This window comes from Mus musculus, chromosome X (genome assembly GCF_000001635.26).
Source record: "Mus musculus strain C57BL/6J chromosome X, GRCm38.p6 C57BL/6J".
Classification (NCBI taxonomy): Eukaryota; Metazoa; Chordata; class Mammalia; order Rodentia; family Muridae; genus Mus; species Mus musculus.
This window is the reverse complement of record NC_000086.7, coordinates 45,553,702-45,566,599: the sequence shown is the minus strand read 5'-3', so window position 1 is coordinate 45,566,599 and position 12,898 is coordinate 45,553,702.

Genomic DNA, 12,898 nt, shown 5'->3' with positions numbered 1-12,898 from the left:
GATTTGTTTCAGTTAATTTTATATCCACCTACTTTGCTGAAGTTATCAGCTGTCATCCACAAATAGTGATACCTTGACTTCTTCCATTCTAATCTTACCCCTTTGATGTCCTTTTTTGTCTTATTGCTCTAGCTAGAACTTTTTGTACTACTATGTTGAATAAATAGGAAGAGACTGGACAGAGCTTTCTTGTCCCTGATTTCAGTGGGATTGTTTCAAGTTTCTCTTCATTTAATTTGAGGTTGGTTGTTGGTTTGCTATATGTTGACTTGATTATGTTTAGGTATGTGCCTTGAACTCCTGATCTCTCCAAGACTTAACATGAGGGGGTGTTGAATTTTGTTAAAGGTTTTCTCAGCATCTAATGAGATGATCATGAGATTTTTTTGAGTTGTTTATATAGTGGATTTCATTGATGGATTTCTGAATTGAACCATCCCTGCATCCCTGGAATAAAGACTATTTGATCATGGTAAATGATCGTTTTGATATGTTCTAGGATTCAGTTTGCAAGAATTTTATAAAGTATTTTTACATCAACAATCATAAGCTAATTTTGTCTGATGTTCTCTCTTTCTTGGTTCCATCTTTGTGTAGTTTAGGTATCAGAGAAACTATAGATTCATTAAATGAATCTGATAGTATTCCTTTTGTTTCTATCTTGTAGAATAGTTTGAGAAGTGTTGGTATTGTCTTCTGAGATTGCTTGATAGAATTCTGCACTAAAATCTTCTGGTCCTGGGATTTTTTTGGTTGGGAGACTTTTAATGTCAGCCTCTATATCCTTATAGGTTATAAGACCATTTATATAGTTTACCTGTTCCTGATTTAACTTTGGTATATAATATCTGTCTAGAAAAAGATATCCATTTCATCTAAATTTTCCAGCTTTGCTGAGTATAGGCTTTTTGGTAAGATAGGATGACTTGTTGAATTTCTTCAGGTTCTGTTGTTATGTATCCCTTTTCATTTCTGATATTGTTAATTTGGATACTGTCTCTGTGTCCTGCAGTTAGTTTGGCTAAGGGATTATCTATCTTGTTGATTTTCACAAAGAACTGTTTCTTAGTTTTGTTGAATCCTTTTACTGTTCTCTTTGTTTCTAATTGTGTCAATATCTTCTATGGTATCTTCAAAGCCTGGAATTCCCTCTCTTATATATTGTATTCTTTTGGTGATACTTGCATCTGTAACTCTTGATCTCTTTCAAAATGTATTAAGGAAAATATAAGAAAAAGCATGTTTTGGCTAACTATTCCAGGACTTTTAAAGAAACTGAGAAATACAATTCACAAAGTAAACACTTCAGATTCAAATCTAGGGGAATAAAATATAATGTGTGCATTATACTTTTTTAGCATGAAGAATGAAGCAATTAATTATTAATATATTAGTGATGGTCAAGGAAATGAATTGAGTTCTTAAATATTAAATTTTGTACAAGAGATATATGTATTCTGGAGTTAGAATACTACATCTTTGTTACTAGAAACATATAACTGTAATGAAAACAAAAGAAACAATCCAAAAACTTTTAAATTTGACTAACACGAGATAAACTTCACTTTGGAGAGCTTTTGTTTGTAGGATTTTGTTTTGCATTGTCTTTTTATTTTGCGTTGGTGCTTGTGGTTGTTTTTCAACTTGAAATATTTTTATTTTGTTTTTTTTTTTGTTTTTTGTATTTTGTAGAGCTTATTTTGAGAAGTAGATAAATAATTGAGAATAAACACAAAGTTTGGCAATCAAGGACATAGGAGAGTTTGGAGGACTTGGGAGAGGGGAAATAATTCTATCAAAATACATTGTAGAAAATTATTTTAATAAAAATAATTTTGCTGATGAAATAGATACATTTGCCATGTAAATGTATAAACAATACTAAATTTACAAGTTAACAAAGTAAAAAAAAATGGAAAAAGTTTAATTTGTATACCAAAATATCTATGGTTTGGATATATACCCCAAAATTATAGTGTTGGATCTAATTCTACCTTCAGTGATATTTGTAACATGTGGGTATGAAATGTGATTAATCACAGAGTGGTTGTGCTCCTGATCTAAGAAGTACAGAGATAAGTTGTATGTGTCTTGTGCTTTTCTGACTTATACCTCCTGAGCATTTGCAGCGCCTAAGGTAAAAACCAAAGCAAAATAATGAAACCATAATTTATAAATGCTTTATCATAGATGCAGTGATGCCAGACGTTTCAGAAACTCAATTTAATTTTCATATATTTATTTATTTTTAGAAACAGCAATGTTAGTTGGAAAATTAAGAAGGAAAACAAATATCTTTAAATGCAAAGTGTAAGGGGTTAGAAAGTGGTTAAAAGAACTGTCTTTTCTTGCAGGTTTAATTCCTAGCAATGTATGGTGGCTTGCAATCATTTACAATTCAAGTATAAAGGGAACTAGTGACCCTTTTCTAAACTCTGTAGACATTAGGCTGGGCACAAACATGCACAAACATGCCAGTGTAAATACATACCTATGGGTAAAATATTCACACACACACACACACACACACACACACACACACACAGAGAGAGAGACACACATATGTGTATATATAATTAAAAATAAGTCTTTTTAAAATACAATCTTTAGTATTTGAAGTTTTATATTTTAGCGAGTGGCAAACATATTGAATTATATACATATATTTGTATGTTGGTCAAGGTTACATCTGATCTACTCAGAGAGAGATTAGTGTCATTATTTAAAAAAAACTAGTATAACTGTTTATTATACATTGATATTTGTGAAAGGCGGTATTATTCATAGAATTAATGAAAAAATCATGATGTTTATATACACATTATTAATACAATATGGCACAGAGAGCATGTCTATGTGTAAGATAAAGCAAAACAAAATGTTATCAGTTGTGATGGAACAATTTCCATAATCATTGTACAATACAATCAAGAACAATTGTTTGGTTGTTGTTCTTTGAGGTCTTGGAGGTAGAAGTCAGGATCTGGTAGATGCTAAAAATATACTCCACTATTGAACAATTAAAACAGGATCAAGGGCAGGAAGATGGGTGATTGTGGTGAATATGATGAAAGAGCATTATATATCTATCAGTGATTTCTTTACCCATACTCCTATTGCAAATTAAAATTTTCCCAGAAATAACTGACATTACCTAATTCATTCATATTTTAATTGCACACATAGAAATATTTTTTCATATATACTGCTTGTAAATTTATTTACTCATTAACATTGCATATACACTATGTTTTGCAATATTTTCTTTTAATTGTATATTATGCTCAACAATTTCTACTGTGTACTAGATACAAATATTTAAATACTGTATTTTCTTATGTCTAATAAGCACATGTTGTCTTTTGCATTTTAACTATATATTATTGTAAGATATTGTGGATTTCATTATGAGGTATTATTTTCATTAACTCTGTCATAAGCATATCTAAATATATGATAGTGTAATATTAAAACAATATGATATTTCATTATAATAGACAATTACATTATTTTACTTCCAATAGGCAATGCTCATACATTTCATGAATTATAGAACATACTTCTTTACTGAACAGCTTACACTTTGCTGATTTTTATATTTTCATATTATTAAAATACTAATGTTTATTTTCTCCTAAATTAAAGAGTTTGTGACCAAATTTATAAATCTTCATGTTTAGGTATTCTAAATCCATTGTCTTTATTATTTTGAAGCTATTTTTAACAATGTATTCTACCACTGAACCTCAGGCCACCTTTATTTTTTTGATATCTATTAGTAGCTTATTTTTGTCCTCTAATTAAATGTCTTTTCATTTAAAAGCATTTTATGTATTGTTTTTGTTAAGTAGATATGCATTTTTAATGAAAAAATTGACTACTTCAGTACATCTTTTGCATGATAATGATCTATTAATTTGACTGCTGTCATATTCCCAAATTCATCTGTATCTAAAGATATATACTTTGAGAAAGGTGATGTCTCTGGAAAATATTTTAATATAATTTAAAAATATCATGATCTTGTAATAAATATTACTTTACTTTGGTGATTTCATATTTCTAAATTAAAATTATTAGAACTTTTCTATTAAAGTTAGTGTTGACTCTTATTGTAGTAAAACCGTTCAAATGTGTAATTCATATCACCATAATTTGCATACTAAAGATGTATTTTAAAACCATATGTGTTTATCTTAGAACCCAAAAATAACTACCTGCATTGAAAGAATGAACAATTTTCCCTCGTTCCAGAATCTAGTATGAAGTATTCCTTCATTAAATACTTTATTTTGTTATAATCATTCAAAGTTACTAAATTTTATAGAGAGAGTAAATAAAACTATTTTTTGCAATCATATTTTTAACATCTGCTCTACTCCAATTGTATTATTCGTAGGTCTGATATTTTATGACTTTCAATATATTCTTTTAATATCTGTATCAGGATGTCTGTGATTGAAATTTCATGAACTTTAAACTTACTAACAATGTGATGCCAAACATTTTGAAGATATGCTCCATATATTAACAAGAATGAAAAAATATTTGACACAAAATATTAACAATTCATACTTAAATTTTAGTAAGGACAAACTAAAATTGAAATTTTAATATCTTTCATTCAGAAAAAAATTACTACATATCACAAAAATCAGCATATTATATCTCCTGAATTTTTTTTCTCACACAGGACATTATCAAACTCTTTTCAATTATTAATGTCATTCTAAACAATTTTAATGTCCAGACAAATGTTGAATTGCCATCATCTCAACTCAATCAGAAATGTCTTATTTTGTACAGTAAAATAATATAAAAGCAAAAATTTTAAGAAGGGTATTTTTAATCAAATTATTTCCAGAGAAACTAGAGTCATTTCTTCTAAACCCTATAGGTGGAACAACATTATGAACTAAGCAGTACCCCGGAGCTCTTGACTCTAGCTGCATATGTGTCAAAAGATGGCCTAGTCGGCCGTCACTGGAAAGAGAGGCCCATTGGACACGCAAACTTTATATGCCCCAGTACAGGGGAACGCCAGGGCCAAAAAGGGGGAGTGGGTGGGTAGGTGAGTGGGGGTGGGTGGCTATGGGGGACTTTTGGTATAGCATTGGAAATGTAAATGAGCTAAATACCTAATAAAAAATGGAAAAAAAAGATTGGACACATAGTTATCATGGTTAGATGAGTGGCTAAAGAGAGACCATCACACTCTGAATATTTATTGGCTGATAATAGTTCCTGGATGAAGATGATACACCTTTGTCATTGGTGTGGCTCCATAAATTTTCTACATTTTGTTAACTCTTCATCTATGCCCTATAAGCAACCCTAAAAGACATGGAAAAATAAAAAGGCATTCAAGTCAGGACAAAAGAGATCATCATGAGTAAGAAGGTGATAAGTTTGTGTGTGTGTGTGTGTGTGTGTGTGTGTGTGTGTATGTGTGTGTGTCTGGGTGTGTTCATGATTTCACATACACTGTGTGTGCATATAAAGGCATGCATTTGTATTTGTTATAAAATAGTCTATAAATAAACAAATTAATAATAGACAAAATAATAGTAATAATGAAAATTATGTTACTGTGCATCAAATGAATAAAGGAATAATATTAATTAATAGAGAAACAGACATAATAATTCTCATAAATGTAAATGGCCACACAATCAGCAATAAGACAGGCAAGACTGAGATGTGGATGAGTGATAGATCTTTGTTCCACCACACTTTTACCATCTAATATACACTGACAGAATGAAACATAGCTTTGTTTCTTTTTTTTTTTCTCAAAGGCTCTTAATTTACTTTGCAGATCACTAGATTTCTGAAGAAAGCACAACTTTAAGATTTAATATCTCTGCTGATTGTATTTCTTGTTGACAGTTAATTAGAGTTTCAGGATTCTGAATATGTGTGTGTGTGTGTGTGTGTGTGTGCATAGATAAATATTTAATAAATATTGGCACATTCACTACCTGTGTCAATGGTTTATGTTCTCAAATAAAAAACACACAAGGCCTTTATATTTTAAGATGCCATATTTATCTTAATGGCTGAGCCAGTGCCTTACATATGGTTAATCCACTGCCCACCAATACTCCTCAGTTATTACTTACTAAACTCTATATTCTATCTTGGCTGCTCTGAACCCAGAGGGCTTCCCAACTGGTCGCACTTTGGGCCATGCTCTCATGGCTCCTTCACATGGCGGTCATGCTTCTGTGTCTTGGACTCTTCTCAGGAATGGTGTCTCTCCTCTCCTCCACACTCTTCCAGCTTGGTGGTTCTCCTTTTTCATTTTACACCTGGTCCCATGGCCAGGAAAGCTCAACCCCATCTATGTCTTTTCTACCCAGTTGATAGTTGCTGGCATCTTTATTTACCAATGATAACTAACTGGGGAATGGGTCCTTCAGTGTATTATGTGTGGAATTTATACTTCAAACAATTTAGGGGATTCAAATTAGCATTTGAATGCAAACATCACTAGGCCAAAATTACTATGTATGTATATACGTATGTGCATGTGATTGTGCATGAATATGTATATGCATATTTCAGAATGTTAATGTGGTGGATACTTTAAGGTAAGTAGGGTAATAGATGATAATTTGGTCATAAAACTTCTTTTAAATTAGATTAATGCAGCTGCACACTTGTTATTGTGTACAGGATGAATTATTATACAAAGAGTTAACAATTAGAATTTTCTCTTCTTATATTCTTTAATTGTTTTGTCTGGAAAAGCATGTTTTTCATTGCTCCATGGTTTACCACGATACCCTCTCAATGGACAGGAATGAGCGATCAATGAAATGTTCAGGACTTAAAACACAGCCTAAGTAAACCATATTTCTATGTAAAGTAATCAAGTATTATATTAAAAGCACAAAAATATAATTTATCAGTTATATTGTATGGTTTTGTTTAATATGTTAAGAGTTTTATAGTTAAGTGTGAAATTCCCAAGAATAAATACAAAAAAATGATTAAATATTTTGATGACCTTTTTAATCCACATATATGTGGAAGAACTCCCCAATTTTATGATCCACTACTAATTATCAGCTATAAAACCATAAACTACATTATATAAGGTGAAATTTTTATTTATATATTTATGAATATATGTATATACATATATGCATTTAAGAATTAATTGAAAAGAGGTCATGAACAATAAAATGTTCAATGGCATGTATATGGGTGGGCTTGCAGGTAAGAAAGGGAAGGCATAAGTGATGCTGTTGTATTATAATCTTAAAAAATATAAGCCATATTTTCAAAATCTGATCAAATATGTTTTTTAAAGATTTAATTTTAGTTTATGTGTATAGATGATTTAAATACATGTGGCTGAAATGTATGCTTATTGAATGCATAGGTCAAAAGAATGTTTCAGATCTTCTGGAACTAGAGTTAATAGATTTTAAGTGAAGAGGTATTTTAGTCCAGCAACATGGTTGTTTTGGCAAGGGATTACATCCAAAAATATAGTCCAGCAGGAATGCAGACACATCCTGAATTACAGTGTGATCAGGCTGAAATATAGACATGCCTTTAGTACCTCCCTTTAACACCTAAAAATGAACATAAGTTTAGTTTATAGAAGGAAGTTCCATATTTGAAAGTGGCATCTAGTTGAGGAGCAGACAAAGTGACAAATCAGAGAAAGGTTTGACAGAATGATTTATAGATAGGACAAGCCCAAATCATGAGAATAGCTGGAAAAAGAGCACATATGCAAGAACAATGTCAGAGACAAAAAAGGTGGTTGTGCGTTATTTTCATCAGGACAATTTTACAAAGACAGGTTGCAGAGAACAAGCTAGACAGAATAAGTCAGAGAACTAGAAGCCAGATGATTGCTAAGGTTAGAAAGGCCAGGTAGAGAAATTCAGTCCAAAACTGAGAGAAGCCAGATTGAATCAGTGAGTTTGGAAGATTAGATTATAATGAGGCTCGACACTTCCAGACCTAGGCTTAGGTATAGTTAGAACAGAGAAGAAAATGCTCTGGGCTCAGCCCAAGCCATATTTTTATACAGTTTGGGTACACCTCTCATCTCATTCTTTCATCTGAAGAAATAAAAGTGACATTTACAGTTGGTCACCATGGGGATTCTGGCAATTCAACTGAATCCTCTTCAAGAACAAGTGTTCTTAACCACTAAGCCCTCTCTCTCCACAGCCCCTAGCTTTATAATTGAAATTTGAATCATGTACAATTTCAATTGGTCTCTAGTTTAACACTCTCAAAAGTGAGCCTTTGGTGAGGCTCTACCCTCATCAGTACATTAACTCATTCATGAGATTATAATTAACTAGACCTCAGGGAGGTGCTTAAAACATGACGAACATACAGATATACTTGGAGGAATTGAATTTGTGAAACATGAACCTATGGTTGCATATTGGAATTTTTGTTTTTGTTTTTAATTTGCTTCCTGGCAAATATGAAGTAAGCAACTTTGCTTTCAGGACAGGCAAAGAAACAGCAGACCCAAGTGGTACTGGACATAAATCTGCACTATGAATCGGTATTATAAATATTTCCTACACTATGTTAATTTTCCCAGGTATTTTTTGCAGAAGTGAAATAAAGTTCGCTAGCACAAATATAATGTCAATATTTGTTTGAATCTAGAAACAGAAATAGTAAGATATCCTTATTTATCTTCATCTCTTAATAGGGTAAATGGCACAGAGATTGTCAGTATTCAAGTTGCTGAGAAACTCTGGATGAAATAGTTTTGAATTATTATTAGCAAGTAACCATTAGTTCTACATTTACATGTATAATATATTACTAATTTGAAGAAATATACAGTATTTATCTTGGATCAAATGTGAACAGCATGCATTGTATGCTATTGTGAGTTTTGTTAAGCATATCATTTTGTGCTGTATCATGCACCATAGATCACAGATGTATTTAAAATAGATAAAGTCTCACTCTGTCAGCATAATAGGCACATACAAAACCAATGCTAGAATCGTTTAGAAAGCCTGACTGAATTGATTGAAAATATAGCCTCTCTAGTCCTTATAAATCATACAATATGACATGTAGAATTTTGATAGCTTCAACATGTTACTCCAGGAATATTTAGTTATTATATATTTATACCTATATCCATTTGTACTTTTCTATTTATGAATATACTTAAAACATGATAGCATTGTGTTGACATTAAAGTCATTAATAAGAATTACGTAGCCTTTGACAGCTCCATACTAAGTGTTGTGGAGGGTATCTACAACTAATATTTAGTCATTTATTTTGACAACACACAACATATTTTCCTGAGTATGCCTTGCAATACATTTCTGCATTGTTGTAGCACTGTTTGGTTTCAGAAATTTTTAAAAGTATATTTGATGATCAAAACAACCTTGTAAAGTAGCTAATAATATCCTTATTGATATATGAAAAATGGTCATGTCTGTTAGACTCTACTCTTTTAGTGCTGTATCATGAAACTATTGACATTCCTTTAGTGAATCATAAAATAATGTAATCTTATAAATTTATATAACCAGTTTATTTTTATACACTACACATTTACAACTAGACATTATATATCTTAAAGGCATAACTTGTGTTGAATATATTTGCTCCTTCAAATATGTATACTAGATTAATGTCTGATACTTTCTATGTGTATAAGATACTGAAAATGGTAATTGCTTTAAAATGATATTTGTTATTTTATAATGATTATGCCTAAATATGAATGCCTAGTTAGGGTTAGTATTGATATGATGAACCACAATGAACAAAACTACATAGAGAGGAAAGGGTTTGTTAGGAATAAGCTTCCACTTCACTGTTTATCACTGAGAAGTCAGACCTGAAACCTAGAAGCAGTAGCTGATGGAAAGGCAGTGGCAGGGTGCTGGTTACTTGACTGCTCCTCATAGTTTTCTCATTATTTTTCCCTTTTTTATTGGTTATTTTTAAATTTATGTTTCAAATGTTATCCTCCTTCCCAGTTTCCCCTCTACAACCCCCTTTACCCCTCCTTCCTCCCTCTGCCTCTATGAGTTTTTTCCCACCCATTTCTGCCTCAGTGCCCTAGCTTTCCCCTATCCTAAGACATCAAGCCTCCGCAGGATTAAGGAGTTCCCCTCCCAATAATGCCAGATAAGGTGATTTTCTGCTAAATATGCAGATGGAGCTATGGGTACCCCCTGTGTATGCTTTAGTTGGTGGTTTAGTCCTTGGGAGCTCTGGGAGATCCGGTTGATTGATATTGTTATAGAAGACAAGAATATCATTTTAGAGTTGGCTTTGCTCATAATGGGCTGGGATTGCCCCCATCTATCAAGAGAATTAAGAAAATAATTAATTAAGAAAATTATTTATAAGCTTGCCTAGAGTTCAATCTAATGGAGGAATTTTCTTAACTCATTTTCCCTTTTCTCAGATGGCATTAGATTGTTTCAACCTGAAAAAAACTATACACTACGTGGAGTTTTAGTGTCACAATCTATACTTTTCTTCATGATATTTAAATAAAAGCATTAAATGTGTCCACATAAATTAGTGAAAAGATATGGACTGTCATAATTCTGAGTGATAAGCTATTTATTATGTATATACTACATAACACATAAATGCTATTTTCAATAACCTTAACAAAAAGTCAAATTTTTAGTCTCTAACCCCCTTATGTAGAATTGTTTAGATGTGTTAACAGAAATATCACTAAAAGAATACTTGACAAACTATCATTACCAACATAAATTTCCTATGTTATTTTCAAGGCAGAGATTAGTACAATATTTATTTATATATAGCAATCCAATCAATAATTACCATAGTAACATGGTAGTGATCTGGCACTACATCACATTGTCTTTCTTAAAATCACCCAATACCTTAATAAAAATATGATATTCAAATGCATTTCTAATCATGCAATTAAAAAAATTCTCAGATTCTGAAATTGTTAGTTTAAAGCATTATGACATCTCAGTAAAATGTCTTGGATATGAGAAAGAAATGACCTGAACATTCAATTCTAACTGGTCTTGGGTAAATTAATATTGACTATGCCTAAGAAACTCTATACAATAGTTAAATATGAAGACTATAATTTGCTAAAGGTGTTATCAGAACATAACATCAAAAGTTTGAGAATCCTTCCATTAATCTACTTTCTTGAGCTGACTGATGTGAATCTATTGAAATGCTTATAGAGCACAATTTTATACACAGTGTCAATTCCAAACTTATTTCAAGAATAGTAATGAATTCAGATAAAAGACTGATAAGTCTATATGGGAGGGGCACAGAACTCATTTTGAAAATACTCCCTGGAGGCAAGTACTAAAGTGGATATGTCAACACATGATATCTTCACAATTATGTCAATACAAACCCAAATGCCAGATGTGCCCAGTTAATACACAGCATGAAGGTGAAAATGCATCGAGGGAAACTGCTAAGCAAACAGTTGTCACAAGATCAACTCAGAGAGATATGTTCCAAGCATTGTGATTTGATATATCTAACATTTAAGAAAAATTGAAACTTCAGAAGAAGTTGTAGTGCTGCCCTCTTTAGAGAATATTTTTTGAAATTTTTTATTAGGTATTTTCCTAATTTATATTTCAAATGCTATCCCAAAAGTCAATGATACCCTCCCCCCTGCTCCCCTACCCACCCACTCCCACTTCTTGGCCCTGGCGTTACACTGTACTGAGGCATATAAAGTTTGCATGACCAATGGGCCTCTCTTTCCACTGAAGGCCGACTAGGCCATCTTCTGATACATATGCAGCTAGAGACACTAGCTCCAAGGGGTACTAGTTAGTTCATGTTGATGTTCCACATATAGGTTTGCAGATCCCTTTAGTTCCTTGGATACTTTCACTAGCACCTCCATTGGGGGCCTGTGATCCATCCACTAGCTGACTGTGAGGATCCACTTCTGTGTTTGCTAGGCACCAACATAGTCTCACAAGAGACAGCTATATCAGGGTCCTTTCAGCCAAATCTTAGTAGTGTAAGCAATGGTGTCAGCTTTTGGCGGCTGATTATGGGATGGATCCCCGGATATGGTAGTCTCTAGATGGTCCATCCTATTGTCTCAGCTCCAAAATTTGTCTCTGTAACTCCTTCCATGGGTGTTTTGTTCCCAATTCTAAGAAGGGGCAAGGTGTCCACACTTTGGTCTTCTTTCTTCTTGAGTTTCATGTACTTTGTATCTTGTATCTTGGGTATTCTAAGAGTCTGGGCTAATATCCACTCATCAGTGAGTACATATCATGTGAGTTCTTTTGTGATTGGGTTACCTCACTCAGGATGATGCCCCCCAGGTCAATCCATTTGCCTAGGAATTTCATAAAGTCATTGTTTTTAATAGCTGAGTAGTACTGGATTGTGTACATGTACCACAATTTCTGTATCCATTCCTCTGTTGAGGGGCATCTGGGTTCTTTCCAGCTTCTGGCTATTATAAATAAGGCTGCTATGAACATAGTGGAGCATGTGTCCTTCTTACCAGTTGGGGCATCTTCTGGATATATGCCCAGGAGAGGTATTGCTGGATCCTCCGGTAGGACTATGTCCAATTTCCTGAGGAAACGCCAGACTGATTTCCAGAGTGGTTGTACAAGCCTGCAATCCCACCAACAATGGAAGAGTATTCTTCTTTCTCCACATCCACGCCAGCATCTGCTGTCACCTGAATTTTTGATCTTAGCCATTCTGACTGGTGTGAGGTGGAATTTCAGGGTTGTTTTGATTTGCATGTCCCTGATGATTAAGGATGCTGAACATTTTTTTCAGGTGCTTCTCAGCCATTTGGTATTCCTTAGGTGAGAATTCTTTGTTTAGCTCTGAGCCCCATTTTTAATGGGGTTATTTGATTTTCTGGAATCCA